The sequence below is a fragment of the Dendrobates tinctorius genome, unplaced genomic scaffold, assembly GCF_039654945.1.
Source record: "Dendrobates tinctorius isolate UK_male_01 unplaced genomic scaffold, ASM3965494v1 ptg000286c, whole genome shotgun sequence".
NCBI lineage: Eukaryota > Metazoa > Chordata > Amphibia > Anura > Dendrobatidae > Dendrobates > Dendrobates tinctorius.
Window position 1 is genome coordinate 325,635 of NW_027361953.1, and position 20,447 is coordinate 346,081.

Here is a 20,447-nt window from a genome sequence, read left to right on the forward strand (position 1 = left end):
GTGACTAGAGGATAAGTGAGATTTTGAATTTCTGCAGACACTTGTGGACACTGGACACTTTTGGATTGTGTGAGACCCACTAAATATCTGATCGTTATGTCACAGGCTCGATGGCACAGCTGTGACCAAAGTGACTAGAGGATAAGTGAGATTTTGAATTTCTGCTCACACTAGTGGACACTGGACACTTTTGGATTGTGTGAGGCCCACTGAATATCTGAGCGCTATGTCACAGGCTCGATGGCACAGCTGTGACCAAAGTGACTAGAGGATAAGTGAGATTTTGAATTTCTGCAGACACTAGTGGACACTGGACACTTTTGGATTGTGTGAGGCCCACTGAATATCTGAGCGCTATGTCACAGGCTCGATGGCACAGCTGTGACCAAAGTGACTAGAGAATAAGTGAGATTTTGAATTTCTGCAGACACTTGTGGACACTGGACACTTTTGGATTGTGTGAGGCCCACTGAATATCTGAGCACTATGTCACAGGCTCGATGGCACAGCTGTGACCAAAGTGACTAGAGGATAAGTGAGATTTTGAATTTCTGCAGACACTTGTGGACACTAGACACTTTTGGATTGTGTGAGGCCCACTGAATATCTGAGCGCTATGTCACAGGCTCGATGGCACAGCTGTGACCAAAGTGACTAGAGGATAAGTGAGATTTTGAATTTCTGCTCACTCTATTGGACACTGGACACTTTTGGATTGTGTGAGGCCCACTGAATATCTGAGCGCTATGTCACAGGGTCGATGGCACAGCTGTGACCAAAGTGACTAGAGGATATTTGAGATTTTGAATTTCTGCAGACACTTGTGGACACTGGACACTTTTGGATTGTGTGAGGCCCACTGAATATCTGAGCGCTATGTCACAGGCTCGATGGCACAGCTGTAACCAAAGTGACTAGAGGATAAGTGAGATTTTGAATTTCTACTCACACTATTGGACACTGGACACTTTTGGATTGTGTGAGGCCCACTGAATATCTGAGCGCTATGTCACAGGCTCGATGGCACAGCTGTGACCAAAGTGACTAGAGGATATTTGAGATTTTGAATTTCTGCAGACACTTGTGGACACTGGACACTTTTGGATTGTGTGAGGCCCACTGAATATCTGAGCGCTATGTCACTGGCTCGATGGCACAGCTGTGACCAAAGTGACTAGAGGATAAGTGAGATTTTGAATTTCTGCAGACACTTGTGGACACTTTGACACTTTTGGATTGTGTGAGGCCCACTGAATATCTGAGCGCTATGTCACAGGCTCGATGGCACAGCTGTGACCAAAGTGACTAGAGGATAAGTGAGATTTTGAATTTCTGCAGACACCTGTGGACACTAGACACTTTTGGATTGTGTGAGGCCCACTGAATATCTGAGCGCTATGTTACAGGCTCGATGGCACAGCTGTGAGCAAAGTGACTAGAGGATAAGTGAGATTTTGAATTTCTGCAGACACTTGTGGACACTGGACACTTTTGGATTGTGTGAGGCCCACTGAATATCTGAGCGCTATGTCACAGGGTCGATGGCACAGCTGTGACCAAAGTGACTAGAGGATATTTGAGATTTTGAATTTCTGCAGACACTTGTTGACACTGGACACTTTTGGATTGTGTGAGGCCCACTGAATATCTGAGCGCTATGTCACAGGCTCGATGGCACAGCTGTAACCAAAGTGACTAGAGGATAAGTGAGATTTTGAATTTCTACTCACACTATTGGACACTGGACACTTTTGGATTGTGTGAGGCCCACTGAATATCTGAGCGCTATGTCACAGGCTCGATGGCACAGCTGTGACCAAAGTGACTAGAGGATATTTGAGATTTTGAATTTCTGCAGACACTTGTGGACACTGGACACTTTTGGATTGTGTGAGGCCCACTGAATATCTGAGCGCTATGTCACTGGCTCGATGGCACAGCTGTGACCAAAGTGACTAGAGGATAAGTGAGATTTTGAATTTCTGCTCACACTATTGGAAACTGGACACTTTTGAATTGTGTGAGGCCCACTGAATATCTGAGCGCTATGTCACAGGCTCGATGGCACAGCTGTGACCAAAGTGACTAGAGGATAAGTGAGATTTTGAATTTCTGCAGACAATTGTGGACACTGGACACTTTTGGATTGTGTGAGGCCCACTGAATATCTGAGCACTATGTCACAGGCTCAATGGCACAGCTGTGAGCAAAGTGACTAGAGGATAAGTGAGATTTTGAATTTCTGCAGACACTTGTGGACACTGGACACTTTTGGATTGTGTGAGGCCCACTGAATATCTGAGCGCTATGTCACAGGCTCGATGGCACAGCTGTGACCAAAGTGACTAGAGGATAAGTGAGATTTTGAATTTCTGCAGACACTTGTGGACACTGGACACTTTTGGATTGTGTGAGGCCCACTGAATATCTGAGCGCTATGTCACAGGCTCGATGGCACAGCTGTGACCAAAGTGACTAGAGGATAAGTGAGATTTTGAATTTCTGCTCACACTAGTGGACACTGGACACTTTTGGATTGTGTGAGGCCCATTGAATATCTGAGCGCTATGTCACAGGCTCGATGGCACAGCTGTGACCAAAGTGACTAGAGGATAAGTGAGATTTTGAATTTCTGCAGACACTAGTGGACACTGGACACTTTTGGATTGTGTGAGGCCCACTGAATATCTGATCGCTATGTCACAGGCTCGATGGCACAGCTGTGACCAAAGTGACTAGAGGATAAGTGAGATTTTGAATTTCTGCAGACACTTGTGGACACTGGACACTTTTGGATTGTGTGAGGCCCACTGAATATCTGAGCGCTATGTCACAGGCTCGATGGCACAGCTGTGACCAAAGTGACTAGAGGATAAGTGAGATTTTGAATTTCTGCAGACACTTGTGGACACTGGACACTTTTGGATTGTGTGAGGCCCACTGAATATCTGAGCGCTATGTCACAGGCTCGATGGCACAGCTGTGACCAAAGTGACTAGAGGATAAGTGAGATTTTGAATTTCTGCAGACACTTGTGGACACTTTGACACTTTTGGATTGTGTGAGGCCCACTGAATATCTGAGCGCTATGTCACAGGCTCGATGGCACAGCTGTGACCAAAGTGACTAGAGGATAAGTGAGATTTTGAATTTCTGCAGACACCTGTGGACACTAGACACTTTTGGATTGTGTGAGGCCCACTGAATATCTGAGCGCTATGTTACAGGCTCGATGGCACAGCTGTGACCAAAGTGACTAGAGGATATTTGAGATTTTGAATTTCTGCAGACACTTGTGGACACTGGACACTTTTGGATTGTGTGAGGCCCACTGAATATCTGAGCGCTATGTCACAGGCTCGATGGCACAGCTGTGACCAAAGTGACTAGAGGATAAGTGAGATTTTGAATTATTGCAGACACTAGTGGACACTGGACACTTTTGGATTGTGTCAGGCCCAATGAATATCTGAGCGCTATGTCACAGGCTCGATGGCACAGCTGTGACCAAAGTCACTAGAGGATAAGTGAGATTTTGAATTTCTGCAGACACTTGTGGACACTGGACACTTTTGGATTGTGTGAGGCCCACTGAATATCTGAGCGCTATGTCACAGGCTCGATGGCACAGCTGTGACCAAAGTGACTAGAGGATAAGTGAGATTTTGAATTTCTGCTCACACTATTGGACACTGGACACTTTTGAATTGTGTGAGGCCCACTGAATATCTGAGCGCTATGTCACAGGCTCGATGGCACAGCTGTGACCAAAGTGACTAGAGGATAAGTGAGATTTTGAATTTCTGCAGACACTTGTGGACACTGGACACTTTTGGATTGTGTGAGGCCCACTGAATATCTGAGCACTATGTCACAGGCTCAATGGCACAGCTGTGAGCAAAGTGACTAGAGGATAAGTGAGATTTTGAATTTCTGCAAACACTTGTGGACACTGGACACTTTTGGATTGTGTGAGGCCCACTGAATATCTGAGCGCTATGTCACAGGCTCGATGGCACAGCTGTGACCAAAGTGACTAGAGGATAAGTGAGATTTTGAATTTCTGCAGACACTTGTGGACACTGGACACTTTTGGATTGTGTGAGGCCCACTGAATATCTGAGCGCTATGTCACAGGCTCGATGGCACAGCTGTGACCAAAGTGACTAGAGGATAAGTGAGATTTTGAATTTCTGCTCACACTAGTGGACACTGGACACTTTTGGATTGTGTGAGGCCCACTGAATATCTGAGCGCTATGTCACAGGCTCGATGGCACAGCTGTGACCAAAGTGACTAGAGGATAAGTGAGATTTTGAATTTCTGCAGACACTAGTGGACACTGGACACTTTTGGATTGTGTGAGGCCCACTGAATATCTGATCGCTATGTCACAGGCTCGATGGCACAGCTGTGACCAAAGTGACTAGAGGATAAGTGAGATTTTGAATTTCTGCAGACATTTGTGGACACTGGACACTTTTGGATTGTGTGAGGCCCACTGAATATCTGAGCGCTATGTCACAGGCTCGATGGCACAGCTGTGACCAAAGTGACTAGAGGATAAGTGAGATTTTGAATTTCTGCAGACACTTGTGGACACTGGACACTTTTGGATTGTGTGAGGCCCACTGAATATCTGAGCGCTATGTCACAGGCTCGATGGCACAGCTGTGACCAAAGTGACTAGAGGATAAGTGAGATTTTGAATTTCTGCCGACACTTGTGGACACTTTGACACTTTTGGATTGTGTGAGGCCCACTGAATATCTGAGCGCTATGTCACAGGCTCGATGGCACAGCTGTGACCAAAGTGACTAGAGGATAAGTGAGATTTTGAATTTCTGCAGACACCTGTGGACACTAGACACTTTTGGATTGTGTGAGGCCCACTGAATATCTGAGCGCTATGTCACAGGCTCGATGGCACAGCTGTGACCAAAGTGACTAGAGGATATTTGAGATTTTGAATTTCTGCAGACACTTGTGGACACTGGACACTTTTGGATTGTGTGAGGCCCACTGAATATCTGAGCGCTATGTCACAGGCTCGATGGCACAGCTGTGACCAAAGTGACTAGAGGATAAGTGAGATTTTGAATTATTGCAGACACTAGTGGACACTGGACACTTTTGGATTGTGTGAGGCCCACTGAATATCCGAGCGCTATGTCACAGGCTCGATGGCACAGCTGTGACCAAAGTCACTAGAGGATAAGTGAGATTTTGAATTTCTGCAGACACTTGTGGACACTGGACACTTTTGGATTGTGTGAGGCCCACTGAATATCTGAGCGCTATGTCACAGGCTCGATGGCACAGCTGTGACCAAAGTGACTAGAGGATAAGTGAGATTTTGAATTTCTGCTCACACTATTGGACACGACACTTTTGAATTGTGTGAGGCCCACTGAATATCTGAGCGCTATGTCACTGGCTCGATGGCACAGCTGTGACCAAAGTGACTAGAGGATAAGTGAGATTTTGAATTTCTGCAGACACTTGTGGACACTTTGACACTTTTGGATTGTGTGAGGCCCACTGAATATCTGAGCGCTATGTCACAGGCTCGATGGCACAGCTGTGACCAAAGTGACTAGAGGATAAGTGAGATTTTGAATTTCTGCAGACACCTGTGGACACTAGACACTTTTGGATTGTGTGAGGCCCACTGAATATCTGAGCGCTATGTTACAGGCTCGATGGCACAGCTGTGAGCAAAGTGACTAGAGGATAAGTGAGATTTTGAATTTCTGCAGACACTTGTGGACACTGGACACTTTTGGATTGTGTGAGGCCCACTGAATATCTGAGCGCTATGTCACAGGGTCGATGGCACAGCTGTGACCAAAGTGACTAGAGGATATTTGAGATTTTGAATTTCTGCAGACACTTGTGGACACTGGACACTTTTGGATTGTGTGAGGCCCACTGAATATCTGAGCGCTATGTCACAGGCTCGATGGCACAGCTGTAACCAAAGTGACTAGAGGATAAGTGAGATTTTGAATTTCTACTCACACTATTGGACACTGGACACTTTTGGATTGTGTGAGGCCCACTGAATATCTGAGCGCTATGTCACAGGCTCGATGGCACAGCTGTGACCAAAGTGACTAGAGGATATTTGAGATTTTGAATTTCTGCAGACACTTGTGGACACTGGACACTTTTGGATTGTGTGAGGCCCACTGAATATCTGAGCGCTATGTCACTGGCTCGATGGCACAGCTGTGACCAAAGTGACTAGAGGATAAGTGAGATTTTGAATTTCTGCTCACACTATTGGAAACTGGACACTTTTGAATTGTGTGAGGCCCACTGAATATCTGAGCGCTATGTCACAGGCTCGATGGCACAGCTGTGACCAAAGTGACTAGAGGATAAGTGAGATTTTGAATTTCTGCAGACAATTGTGGACACTGGACACTTTTGGATTGTGTGAGGCCCACTGAATATCTGAGCACTATGTCACAGGCTCAATGGCACAGCTGTGAGCAAAGTGACTAGAGGATAAGTGAGATTTTGAATTTCTGCAGACACTTGTGGACACTGGACACTTTTGGATTGTGTGAGGCCCACTGAATATCTGAGCGCTATGTCACAGGCTCGATGGCACAGCTGTGACCAAAGTGACTAGAGGATAAGTGAGATTTTGAATTTCTGCAGACACTTGTGGACACTGGACACTTTTGGATTGTGTGAGGCCCACTGAATATCTGAGCGCTATGTCACAGGCTCGATGGCACAGCTGTGACCAAAGTGACTAGAGGATAAGTGAGATTTTGAATTTCTGCTCACACTAGTGGACACTGGACACTTTTGGATTGTGTGAGGCCCATTGAATATCTGAGCGCTATGTCACAGGCTCGATGGCACAGCTGTGACCAAAGTGACTAGAGGATAAGTGAGATTTTGAATTTCTGCAGACACTAGTGGACACTGGACACTTTTGGATTGTGTGAGGCCCACTGAATATCTGATCGCTATGTCACAGGCTCGATGGCACAGCTGTGACCAAAGTGACTAGAGGATAAGTGAGATTTTGAATTTCTGCAGACACTTGTGGACACTGGACACTTTTGGATTGTGTGAGGCCCACTGAATATCTGAGCGCTATGTCACAGGCTCGATGGCACAGCTGTGACCAAAGTGACTAGAGGATAAGTGAGATTTTGAATTTCTGCAGACACTTGTGGACACTGGACACTTTTGGATTGTGTGAGGCCCACTGAATATCTGAGCGCTATGTCACAGGCTCGATGGCACAGCTGTGACCAAAGTGACTAGAGGATAAGTGAGATTTTGAATTTCTGCAGACACTTGTGGACACTTTGACACTTTTGGATTGTGTGAGGCCCACTGAATATCTGAGCGCTATGTCACAGGCTCGATGGCACAGCTGTGACCAAAGTGACTAGAGGATAAGTGAGATTTTGAATTTCTGCAGACACCTGTGGACACTAGACACTTTTGGATTGTGTGAGGCCCACTGAATATCTGAGCGCTATGTTACAGGCTCGATGGCACAGCTGTGACCAAAGTGACTAGAGGATATTTGAGATTTTGAATTTCTGCAGACACTTGTGGACACTGGACACTTTTGGATTGTGTGAGGCCCACTGAATATCTGAGCGCTATGTCACAGGCTCGATGGCACAGCTGTGACCAAAGTGACTAGAGGATAAGTGAGATTTTGAATTATTGCAGACACTAGTGGACACTGGACACTTTTGGATTGTGTCAGGCCCAATGAATATCTGAGCGCTATGTCACAGGCTCGATGGCACAGCTGTGACCAAAGTCACTAGAGGATAAGTGAGATTTTGAATTTCTGCAGACACTTGTGGACACTGGACACTTTTGGATTGTGTGAGGCCCACTGAATATCTGAGCGCTATGTCACAGGCTCGATGGCACAGCTGTGACCAAAGTGACTAGAGGATAAGTGAGATTTTGAATTTCTGCTCACACTATTGGACACTGGACACTTTTGAATTGTGTGAGGCCCACTGAATATCTGAGCGCTATGTCACAGGCTCGATGGCACAGCTGTGACCAAAGTGACTAGAGGATAAGTGAGATTTTGAATTTCTGCAGACACTTGTGGACACTGGACACTTTTGGATTGTGTGAGGCCCACTGAATATCTGAGCACTATGTCACAGGCTCAATGGCACAGCTGTGAGCAAAGTGACTAGAGGATAAGTGAGATTTTGAATTTCTGCAAACACTTGTGGACACTGGACACTTTTGGATTGTGTGAGGCCCACTGAATATCTGAGCGCTATGTCACAGGCTCGATGGCACAGCTGTGACCAAAGTGACTAGAGGATAAGTGAGATTTTGAATTTCTGCAGACACTTGTGGACACTGGACACTTTTGGATTGTGTGAGGCCCACTGAATATCTGAGCGCTATGTCACAGGCTCGATGGCACAGCTGTGACCAAAGTGACTAGAGGATAAGTGAGATTTTGAATTTCTGCTCACACTAGTGGACACTGGACACTTTTGGATTGTGTGAGGCCCACTGAATATCTGAGCGCTATGTCACAGGCTCGATGGCACAGCTGTGACCAAAGTGACTAGAGGATAAGTGAGATTTTGAATTTCTGCAGACACTAGTGGACACTGGACACTTTTGGATTGTGTGAGGCCCACTGAATATCTGATCGCTATGTCACAGGCTCGATGGCACAGCTGTGACCAAAGTGACTAGAGGATAAGTGAGATTTTGAATTTCTGCAGACATTTGTGGACACTGGACACTTTTGGATTGTGTGAGGCCCACTGAATATCTGAGCGCTATGTCACAGGCTCGATGGCACAGCTGTGACCAAAGTGACTAGAGGATAAGTGAGATTTTGAATTTCTGCAGACACTTGTGGACACTGGACACTTTTGGATTGTGTGAGGCCCACTGAATATCTGAGCGCTATGTCACAGGCTCGATGGCACAGCTGTGACCAAAGTGACTAGAGGATAAGTGAGATTTTGAATTTCTGCCGACACTTGTGGACACTTTGACACTTTTGGATTGTGTGAGGCCCACTGAATATCTGAGCGCTATGTCACAGGCTCGATGGCACAGCTGTGACCAAAGTGACTAGAGGATAAGTGAGATTTTGAATTTCTGCAGACACCTGTGGACACTAGACACTTTTGGATTGTGTGAGGCCCACTGAATATCTGAGCGCTATGTCACAGGCTCGATGGCACAGCTGTGACCAAAGTGACTAGAGGATATTTGAGATTTTGAATTTCTGCAGACACTTGTGGACACTGGACACTTTTGGATTGTGTGAGGCCCACTGAATATCTGAGCGCTATGTCACAGGCTCGATGGCACAGCTGTGACCAAAGTGACTAGAGGATAAGTGAGATTTTGAATTATTGCAGACACTAGTGGACACTGGACACTTTTGGATTGTGTGAGGCCCACTGAATATCCGAGCGCTATGTCACAGGCTCGATGGCACAGCTGTGACCAAAGTCACTAGAGGATAAGTGAGATTTTGAATTTCTGCAGACACTTGTGGACACTGGACACTTTTGGATTGTGTGAGGCCCACTGAATATCTGAGCGCTATGTCACAGGCTCGATGGCACAGCTGTGACCAAAGTGACTAGAGGATAAGTGAGATTTTGAATTTCTGCTCACACTATTGGACACGACACTTTTGAATTGTGTGAGGCCCACTGAATATCTGAGCGCTATGTCACAGGCTCGATGGCACAGCTGTGACCAAAGTGACTAGAGGATAAGTGAGATTTTGAATTTCTGCAGACACTTGTGGACACTGGACACTTTTGGATTGTGTGAGGCCCACTGAATATCTGAGCACTATGTCACAGGCTCAATGGCACAGCTGTGAGCAAAGTGACTAGAGGATAAGTGAGATTTTGAATTTCTGCAGACACTTGTGGACACTGGACACTTTTGGATTGTGTGAGGCCCACTGAATATCTGAGCGCTATGTCACAGGCTCGATGGCACAGCTGTGACCAAAGTGACTAGAGGATAAGTGAGATTTTGAATTTCTGCAGGCACTTGTGGACACTGGACACTTTTGGATTGTGTGAGGCCCACTGAATATCTGAGCGCTATGTCACAGGCTCGATGGCACAGCTGTGACCAAAGTGACTAGAGGATAAGTGAGATTTTGAATTTCTGCTCACACTAGTGGACACTGGACACTTTTGGATTGTGTGAGGCCCACTGAATATCTGAGCGCTATGTCACAGGCTCGATGGCACAGCTGTGACCAAAGTGACTAGAGGATAAGTGAGATTTTGAATTTCTGCAGACACTAGTGGACACTGGACACTTTTGGATTGTGTGAGGCCCACTGAATATCTGATCGCTATGTCACAGGCTCGATGGCACAGCTGTGACCAAAGTGACTAGAGGATAAGTGAGATTTTGAATTTCTGCAGACACTTGTGGACACTGGACACTTTTGGATTGTGTGAGGCCCACTGAATATCTGAGCGCTATGTCACAGGCTCGATGGCACAGCTGTGACCAAAGTGACTAGAGGATAAGTGAGATTTTGAATTTCTGCAGACACTTGTGGACACTGGACACTTTTGGATTGTGTGAGGCCCACTGAATATCTGAGCGCTATGTCACAGGCTCGATGGCACAGCTGTGACCAAAGTGACTAGAGGATAAGTGAGATTTTGAATTTCTGCAGACACTTGTGGACACTAGACACTTTTGGACTGTGTGAGGCCCACTGAATATCTGAGCGCAATGTCACAGGCTCGATGGCACAGCTGTGACCAAAGTGACTAGAGGATAAGTGAGATTTTGAATTTCTGCTCACTCTATTGGACACTGGACACTTTTGGATTGTGTGAGGCCCACTGAATATCTGAGCGCTATGTCACAGGCTCGATGGCACAGCTGTGACCAAAGTGACTAGAGGATAAGTGAGATTTTGAATTTCTGCTCACACTATTGGACACTGGACACTTTTGGATTGTGTGAGGCCCACTGAATACCTGAGCGCTATGTCACAGGCTCGATGGCACAGCTGTGACCAAAGTGACAAGAGGATATTTGAGATTTTGAATTTCTGCAGACACTTGTGGACACCGGACACTTTTGGATTGTGTGAGTCCCACTGAATATCTGCGCGCTATGTCACAGGCTCGATGGCACAGCTGTGACCAAAGTGACTAGAGGATAAGTGAGATTTTGAATTTCTGCAGACACTTGTGGACACTGGACACTTTTGGATTGTGTGAGGCCCACTGAATATCTGAGCGCTATGTCACAGGCTCGATGGCACAGCTGTGACCAAAGTGACTAGAGGATAAGTGAGATTTTGAATTTCTGCAGACACTTGTGGACACTGGACACTTTTGGATTGTGTGAGGCCCACTGAATATCTGAGCGCTATGTCACAGGCTCGATGGCACAGCTGTGAACAAAGTGACTAGAGGATAAGTGAGATTTTGAATTTCTGCAGACACTTGTGGACACTGGACACTTTTGGATTGTGTGAGGCCCACTGAATATCTGAGAGCTATGTCACAGGCTCGATGGCACAGCTGTGACCAAAGTGACTAGAGGATAAGTGAGATTTTGAATTTCTGCAGACACTTGTGGACTCTGGACACTTTTGGATTGTGTGAGGCCTACTGAATATCTGAGCGCTATGTCACAGGCTCGATGGCACAGCTGTGACCAAAGTTACTAGATGATAAGTGAGATTTTGAATTTCTGCTCACACTAGTGGACACTGGACACTTTTGGATTGTGTGAGGCCCACTGAATATCTGAGCGCTATGTCACAGGCTCGATGGCACAGCTGTGACCAAAGTGACTAGAGGATAAGTGAGATTTTGAATTTCTCCTCACACTAGTGGACACTGGACACTTTTGGATTGTGTGAGGCCCACTGAATATCTGAGCGCTATGTCACAGGCTCGATGGCACAGCTGTGACCAAAGTGACTAGAGGATAAGTGAGATTTTGAATTTCTGCAGACACTTGTGGACACTGGACACTTTTGGATTGTGTGAGGCCCACTGAATATCTGAGCGCTATGTCACAGGCTCGATGGCACAGCTGTGACCAAAGTGACTAGAGGATAAGTGAGATTTTGAATTTCTGCAGACACTTGTGGACACTGGACACTTTTGGATTGTGTGAGGCCCACTGAATATCTGAGCACTATGTCACAGGCTCGATGGCACAGCTGTGACCAAAGTGACTAGAGGATAAGTGAGATTTTGAATTTCTGCAGACACTTGTGGACACTGGACACTTTTGGATTGTGTGAGGCATACTGAATATCTGAGCGCTATGTCACAGGCTCGATGGCACAGCTGTGACCAAAGTGACTAGAGGATAAGTGAGATTTTGAATTTCTGCAGACACTTGTGGACACTGGACACTTTTGGATTGTGTGAGGCCCACGGAATATCTGAGCGCTATGTCACAGGCTCGATGGCACAGCTGTGACCAAAGTGACTAGAGGATAAGTGAGATTTTGAATTTCTGCTCACACTAGTGGACACTGGACACTTTTGGATTGTGTGAGGTCCACTGAATATCTGAGCGCTATGTCACAGGCTCGATGGCACAGCTGTGACCAAAGTGACTAGAGGATAAGTGAGATTTTGAATTTCTGCAGACACTTGTGGACACTGGACACTTTTGGATTGTGTGAGGCCCACTGAATATCTGAGCACTATGTCACAGGCTCGATGGCACAGCTGTGACCAAAGTCACTAGAGGATAAGTGAGATTTTGAATTTCTGCAGACACTTGTGGACACTGGACACTTTTGGATTGTGTGAGGCCCACTGAATATCTGAGCGCTATGTCACAGGCTCGATGGCACAGCTGTGACCAAAGTGACTAGAGGATATGTGAGATTTTGAATTTCTGCAGACACTTGTGGACACTGGACACTTTTGGATTGTGTGAGGCCCAGTGAATATCTGAGCGCTATGTCACAGGCTCGATGGCAGAGCTGTGACCAAAGTGACTAGAGGATAAGTGAGATTTTGAATTTCTGCTCACACTACTGGACACTGGACACTTTTGGATTGTGTGAGGCCCACTGAATATCTGAGCGCTATGTCACAGGCTCGATGGCACAGCTGTGACCAAAGTGACTAGAGGATAAGTGAGATTTTGAATTTCTGCTCACACTATTGGACACTGGACACTTTTGAATTGTGTGAGGCCCACTGAATATCTGAGCGCTATGTCACAGGCTCGATGGCACAGCTGTGACCAAAGTGACTAGAGGATAAGTGAGATTTTGAATTTATGCAGACACTTGTGGACACTGGACACTTTTGGATTGTGTGAGGCCCACTGAATATCTGAGCACTATGTCACAGGCTCGATGGCACAGCTGTGACCAAAGTGACTAGAGGATAAGTGAGATTTTGAATTTCTGCAGACACTTGTGGACACTGGACACTTTTGGATTGTGTGAGGCCCACTGAATATCTGAGCGCTATGTCTCAGGCTCGTTGGCACAGCTGTGACCAAAGTGACTAGAGGATAAGTGAGATTTTGAATTTCTGCAGACACTTGTGGACACTGGACACTTTTGGATTGTGTGAGGCCCACTGAATATCTGAGCGCTATGTCACAGGCTCGATGGCACAGCTGTGACCAAAGTGACTAGAGGATAAGTGAGATTTTGAATTTCTGCTCACACTAGTGGACACTGGACACTTTTGGATTGTGTGAGGCCCACTGAATATCTGAGCGCTATGTCACAGGTTCGATGGCACAGCTGTGACCAAAGTGACTAGAGGATAAGTGAGATTTTGAATTTCTGCAGACACTAGTGGACACTGGACACTTTTGGATTGTGTGAGGCCCACTGAATATCTGAGCGCTATGTCACAGGCTCGATGGCACAGCTGTGACCAAAGTGACTAGAGAATAAGTGAGATTTTGAATTTCTGCAGACACTTGTGGACACTGGACACTTTTGGATTGTGTGAGGCCCACTGAATATCTGAGCGCTATGTCACAGGCTCGATGGCACAGCTGTGACCAAAGTGACTAGAGGATAAGTGAGATTTTGAATTTCTGCAGACACTAGTGGACACTGGACACTTTTGGATTGTGTGAGGCCCACTGAATATCTGAGCGCTATGTCACAGGCTCGATGGCACAGCTGTGACCAAAGTGACTAGAGGATAAGTGAGATTTTGAATTTCTGCAGACACTTGTGGACACTGGACACTTTTGGATTGTGTGAGGCCCACTGAATATCTGAGCGCTATGTCACAGGCTCGATGGCACAGCTGTGACCAAAGTGACTAGAGGATAAGTGAGATTTTGAATTTCTGCAGACACTTGTGGACACTAGACACTTTTGGATTGTGTGAGGCCCACTGAATATCTGAGCGCTATGTCACAGGCTCGATGGCACAGCTGTGACCAAAGTGACTAGAGGATAAGTGAGATTTTGAATTTCTGCTCACTCTATTGGACACTGGACACTTTTGGATTGTGTGAGGCCCACTGAATATCTGAGCGCTATGTCACAGGGTCGATGGCACAGCTGTGACCAAAGTGACTAGAGGATATTTGAGATTTTGAATTTCTGCAGACACTTGTGGACACTGGATACTTTTGGATTGTGTGAGGCCCACTGAATATCTGAGCGCTATGTCACAGGCTCGATGGCACAGCTGTGACCAAAGTGACTAGAGGATAAGTGAGATTTTGAATTTCTGCTCACTCTATTGGACACTGGACACTTTTGGATTGTGTGAGGCCCACTGAATATCTGAGCGCTATGTCACAGGCTCGATGGCACAGCTGTGACCAAAGTGACTAGAGGATAAGTGAGATTTTGAATTTCTACTCACACTATTGGACACTGGACACTTTTGGATTGTGTGAGGCCCACTGAATATCTCAGAGCTATGTCACAGGCTCGATGGCACAGCTGTGACCAAAGTGACTAGAGGATATTTGAGATTTTGAATTTCTGCAGACACTTGTGGACACTGGACACTTTTGGATTGTGTGAGGCCCACTGAATATCTGAGCGCTATGTCACAGGCTCGATGGCACAGCTGTGACCAAAGTGACTAGAGGATAAGTGAGATTTTGAATTTCTGCAGACACTTGTGGACACTTTGACACTTTTGGATTGTGTGAGGCCCACGGAATATCTGAGCGCTATATCACAGGCTTGATGGCACAGCTGTGACCAAAGTGACTAGAGGATAAGTGAGATTTTGAATTTCTGCAGACACTTGTGGACACTGGACACTTTTGGATTGTGTGAGGCCCACTGAATATCTGAGCGCTATGTCACAGGCTCGATGGCACAGCTGTGACCAAAGTGACTAGAGGATAAGTGAGATTTTGAATTTCTGCAGACACTTGTGGACACTAGACACTTTTGGATTGTGTGAGGCCCACTGAATATCTGAGCGCTATGTTACAGGCTCGATGGCACAGCTGTGACCAAAGTGACTAGAGGATATTTGAGATTTTGAATTTCTGCAGACACTTGTGGACACTGGACACTTTTGGATTGTGTGAGGCCCACTGAATATCTGAGCACTATGTCACAGGCTCGATGGCACAGCTGTGACCAAAGTGACTAGAGGATAAGTGAGATTTTGAATTTCTGCAGACACTAGTGGACACTGGACACTTTTGGATTGTGTGAGGCCCACTGAATATCTGAGCGCTATGTCACAGGCTCGATGGCACAGCTGTGACCAAAGTGACTAGAGGATAAGTGAGATTTTGAATTTCTGCAGACACTTGTGGACACTGGACACTTTTGGATTGTGTGAGACCCACTGAATATCTGAGCGCTATGTCACAGGCTCGATGGCACAGCTGTGACCAAAGTGACTAGAGGATAAGTGAGATTTTGAATTTCTGCAGACACTTGTGGACACTGGACACTTTTGGATTGTGTGAGGCCCACTGAATATCTGAGCGCTATGTCACAGGCTCGATGGCACAGCTGTGACCAAAGTGACTAGAGGATAAGTGAGATTTTGAATTTCTGCAGACACTTGTGGACACTGGACACTTTTGGATTGTGTGAGGCCCACTGAATATCTGAGCGCTATGTCACAGGCTCGATGGCACAGCTGTGACCAAAGTGACTAGAGGATAAGTGAGATTTTGAATTTCTACTCACACTATTGGACACTGGACACTTTTGGATTGTGTGGAGCCCACTGAATATCTGAGCGCTATATCACAGGCTCGATGGCACAGCTGTGACCAAAGTGACTAGAGGATAAGTGAGATTTTGAATTTCTGCAGACACTTGTGGACACTGGACACTTTTGGATTGTGTGAGGCCCACTGAATATCTGAGCGCTATGTCACAGGCTCGATGGCACAGCTGTGACCAAAGTGACTAGAGGATAAGTGAGATTTTGAATTTCTGCAGACACTTGTGGACACTGGACACTTCTGGATTGTGTGAGGACCACTGAATATCTGAGCGCTATGTCACAGGCTCTATGGCACAGCTGTGACCAAAGTGACTAGAGGATAAGTGAGATATTGAATTTCTGCAGACACTTGTGGACACTGGACACTTTTGGATTGTGTGATGCCCACTGAATATCTGAGCGCTATGTCACAGGCTCGATGGCACAGCTGTGACCAATTTGACTAGAGGATAAGTGAGATTTTGAATTTCTGCAGACAATTGTGGACACTGGACACTTTTGGATTGTGTGAGGCCCACGGAATATCTGAGCGCTATATCACAGGCTTGATGGCACAGCTGTGACCAAAGTGACTAGAGGATAAGTGAGATTTTGAATTTCTGCAGACACTTGTGGACACTGGACACTTTTGGATTGTGTGAGGCCCACTGAATATCTGAGCGCTATGTCACAGGCTCGATGGCACAGCTGTGACCAAAGTGACTAGAGGATCAGTGAGATTTTGAATTTCTGCAGACACTTGTGGACACTAGACACTTTTGGATTGTGTGAGGCCCACTGAATATCTGAGCGCTATGTTACAGGCTCGATGGCACAGCTGTGACCAAAGTGACTAGAGGATATTTGAGATTTTGAATTTCTGCAGACACTTGTGGACACTGGACACTTTTGGATTGTGTGAGGCCCACTGAATATCTGAGCACTATGTCACAGGCTCGATGGCACAGCTGTGACCAAAGTGACTAGAGGATAAGTGAGATTTTGAATTTCTGCAGACACTTGTGGACACTTTGACACTTTTGGATTGTGTGAGGCCCACGGAATATCTGAGCGCTATATCACAGGCTTGATGGCACAGCTGTGACCAAAGTGACTAGAGGATAAGTGAGATTTTGAATTTCTGCAGACACTTGTGGACACTGGACACTTTTGGATTGTGTGAGGCCCACTGAATATCTGAGCGCTATGTCACAGGCTCGATGGCACAGCTGTGACCAAAGTGACTAGAGGATAAGTGAGATTTTGAATTTCTGCAGACACTTGTGGACACTAGACACTTTTGGATTGTGTGAGGCCCACTGAATATCTGAGCGCTATGTTACAGGCTCGATGGCACAGCTGTGACCAAAGTGACTAGAGGATATTTGAGATTTTGAATTTCTGCAGACACTTGTGGACACTGGACACTTTTGGATTGTGTGAGGCCCACTGAATATCTGAGCACTATGTCACAGGCTCGATGGCACAGCTGTGACCAAAGTGACTAGAGGATAAGTGAGATTTTGAATTTCTGCAGACACTAGTGGACACTGGACACTTTTGGATTGTGTGAGGCCCACTGAATATCTGAGCGCTATGTCACAGGCTCGATGGCACAGCTGTGACCAAAGTGACTAGAGGATAAGTGAGATTTTGAATTTCTGCAGACACTTGTGGACACTGGACACTTTTGGATTGTGTGAGGCCCACTGAATATCTGAGCGCTATGTCACAGGCTCGATGGCACAGCTGTGACCAAAGTGACTAGAGGATAAGTGAGATTTTGAATTTCTGCAGACACTTGTGGACACTGGACACTTTTGGATTGTGTGAGACCCACTGAATATCTGAGCGCTATGTCACAGGCTCGATGGCACAGCTGTGACCAAAGTGACTAGAGGATAAGTGAGATTTTGAATTTCTGCAGACACTTGTGGACACTGGACACTTTTGGATTGTGTGAGGCCCACTGAATATCTGAGCGCTATGTCACAGGCTCGATGGCACAGCTGTGACCAAAGTGACTAGAGGATAAGTGAGATTTTGAATTTCTGCAGACACTTGTGGACACTGGACACTTTTGGATTGTGTGAGGCCCACTGAATATCTGAGCGCTATGTCACAGGCTCGATGGCACAGCTGTGACCAAAGTGACTAGAGGATAAGTGAGATTTTGAATTTCTACTCACACTATTGGACACTGGACACTTTTGGATTGTGTGGAGCCCACTGAATATCTGAGCGCTATATCACAGGCTCGATGGCACAGCTGTGACCAAAGTGACTAGAGGATAAGTGAGATTTTGAATTTCTGCAGACACTTGTGGACACTGGACACTTTTGGATTGTGTGAGGCCCACTGAATATCTGAGCGCTATGTCACAGGCTCGATGGCACAGCTGTGACCAAAGTGACTAGAGGATAAGTGAGATTTTGAATTTCTGCAGACACTTGTGGACACTGGACACTTCTGGATTGTGTGAGGCCCACTGAATATCTGAGCGCTATGTCACAGGCTCTATGGCACAGCTGTGACCAAAGTGACTAGAGGATAAGTGAGATATTGAATTTCTGCAGACACTTGTGGACACTGGACACTTTTGGATTGTGTGATGCCCACTGAATATCTGAGCGCTATGTCACAGGCTCGATGGCACAGCTGTGACCAAATTGACTAGAGGATAAGTGAGATTTTGAATTTCTGCAGACAATTGTGGACACTGGACACTTTTGGATTGTGTGAGGCCCACTGAATATCTGAGCACTATGTCACAGGCTCGATGGCACAGCTGTGACCAAAGTGACTAGAGGATAAGTGAGATTTTGAATTTCTGCAGACACTTGTGGACACTGGACACTTTTGGATTGTGTGAGGCCCACTGAATATCTGAGCGCTATGTCACGGGCTCGATGGCACAGCTGTGACCAAAGTGACTAGAGGATAAGTGAGATTTTGAATTTCTGCTCACACTAGTGGACATTGGACACTTTTGGATTGTGTGAGGCCCACTGAATATCTGAGCGCTATGTCACAGGCTCGATGTCACAGCTGTGACCAAAGTGACTAGAGGATAAGTGAGATTTTCAATTTCTGCTCACACTAGTGGACACTGGACACTTTTGGATTGTGTGAGGCCCACTGAATATCTGAGCGCTATGTCACAGGCTCGATGGCACAGCTGTGACCAAAGTGACTAGAGGATAAGTGAGATTTTGAATTTCTGCTCACACTATTGAACACTGGACACTTTTGGATTGTGTGAGGCCCACTGAATATCTGAGCGCTATGTCACAGGCTCGATGGCACAGCTGTGACCAAAGTGACTAGAGGATAAGTGAGATTTTGAATTTCTGCTCACACTGTTGGACAGTGGACACTTTTGGATTGTGTGAGGCCCACTGAATATCTGAGCGCTATGTCACAGGCTCGATGGCACAGCTGTGACCAAAGTGACTAGAGGATAAGTGAGATTTTGAATTTCTGCTCACACTATTGGACACTGGACACTTTTGGATTATGGGAGGCCCACTGAATATCTGAGCACTATGTCACAGGCTCGATGGCACAGCTATGACCAAAGTGACTAGAGGATAAGTGAGATTTTGAATTTCTGCAGACACTTGTGGACACTGGACACTTTTGGATTGTGTGAGGCCCACTGAATATCTGAGCGCTATGTCACAGGCTCGATGGCACAGCTGTGACCAAAGTGACTAGAGGATAAGTGAGATTTTGAATTTCTGCAGACACTTGTGGACACTGGACACTTTTGGATTGTGTGAGGCCCACTGAATATCTGAGCGCTATGTCACAGGCTTGATGGCACAGCTGTGACCAAATTGACTAGAGGATAAGTGAGATTTTGAATTTCTGCAGACACTTGTGGACACTGGACACTTTTGGATTGTGTGAGGACCACTGAATATCTGAGCACTATGTCACAGGCTCGATGGCACAGCTGTGACCAAAGTGACTAGAGGATAAGTGAGATTTTGAATTTCTGCAGACACTTGTGGACACTGGACACTTTTGGATTGTGTGAGGTCCACTGAATATCTGAGCGCTATGTCACAGGCTCGATGGCACAGCTGTGACCAAAGTGACTAGAGGATAAATGAGATTTTGAATTTCTGCTCACACTAGTGGACACTGGACACTTTTGGATTGTGTGAGGCCCACTGAATATCTGAGCGCTATGTCACAGGCTCGATGGCACAGCTGTGACCAAAGTGACTAGAGGATAAGTGAGATTTTGAATTTCT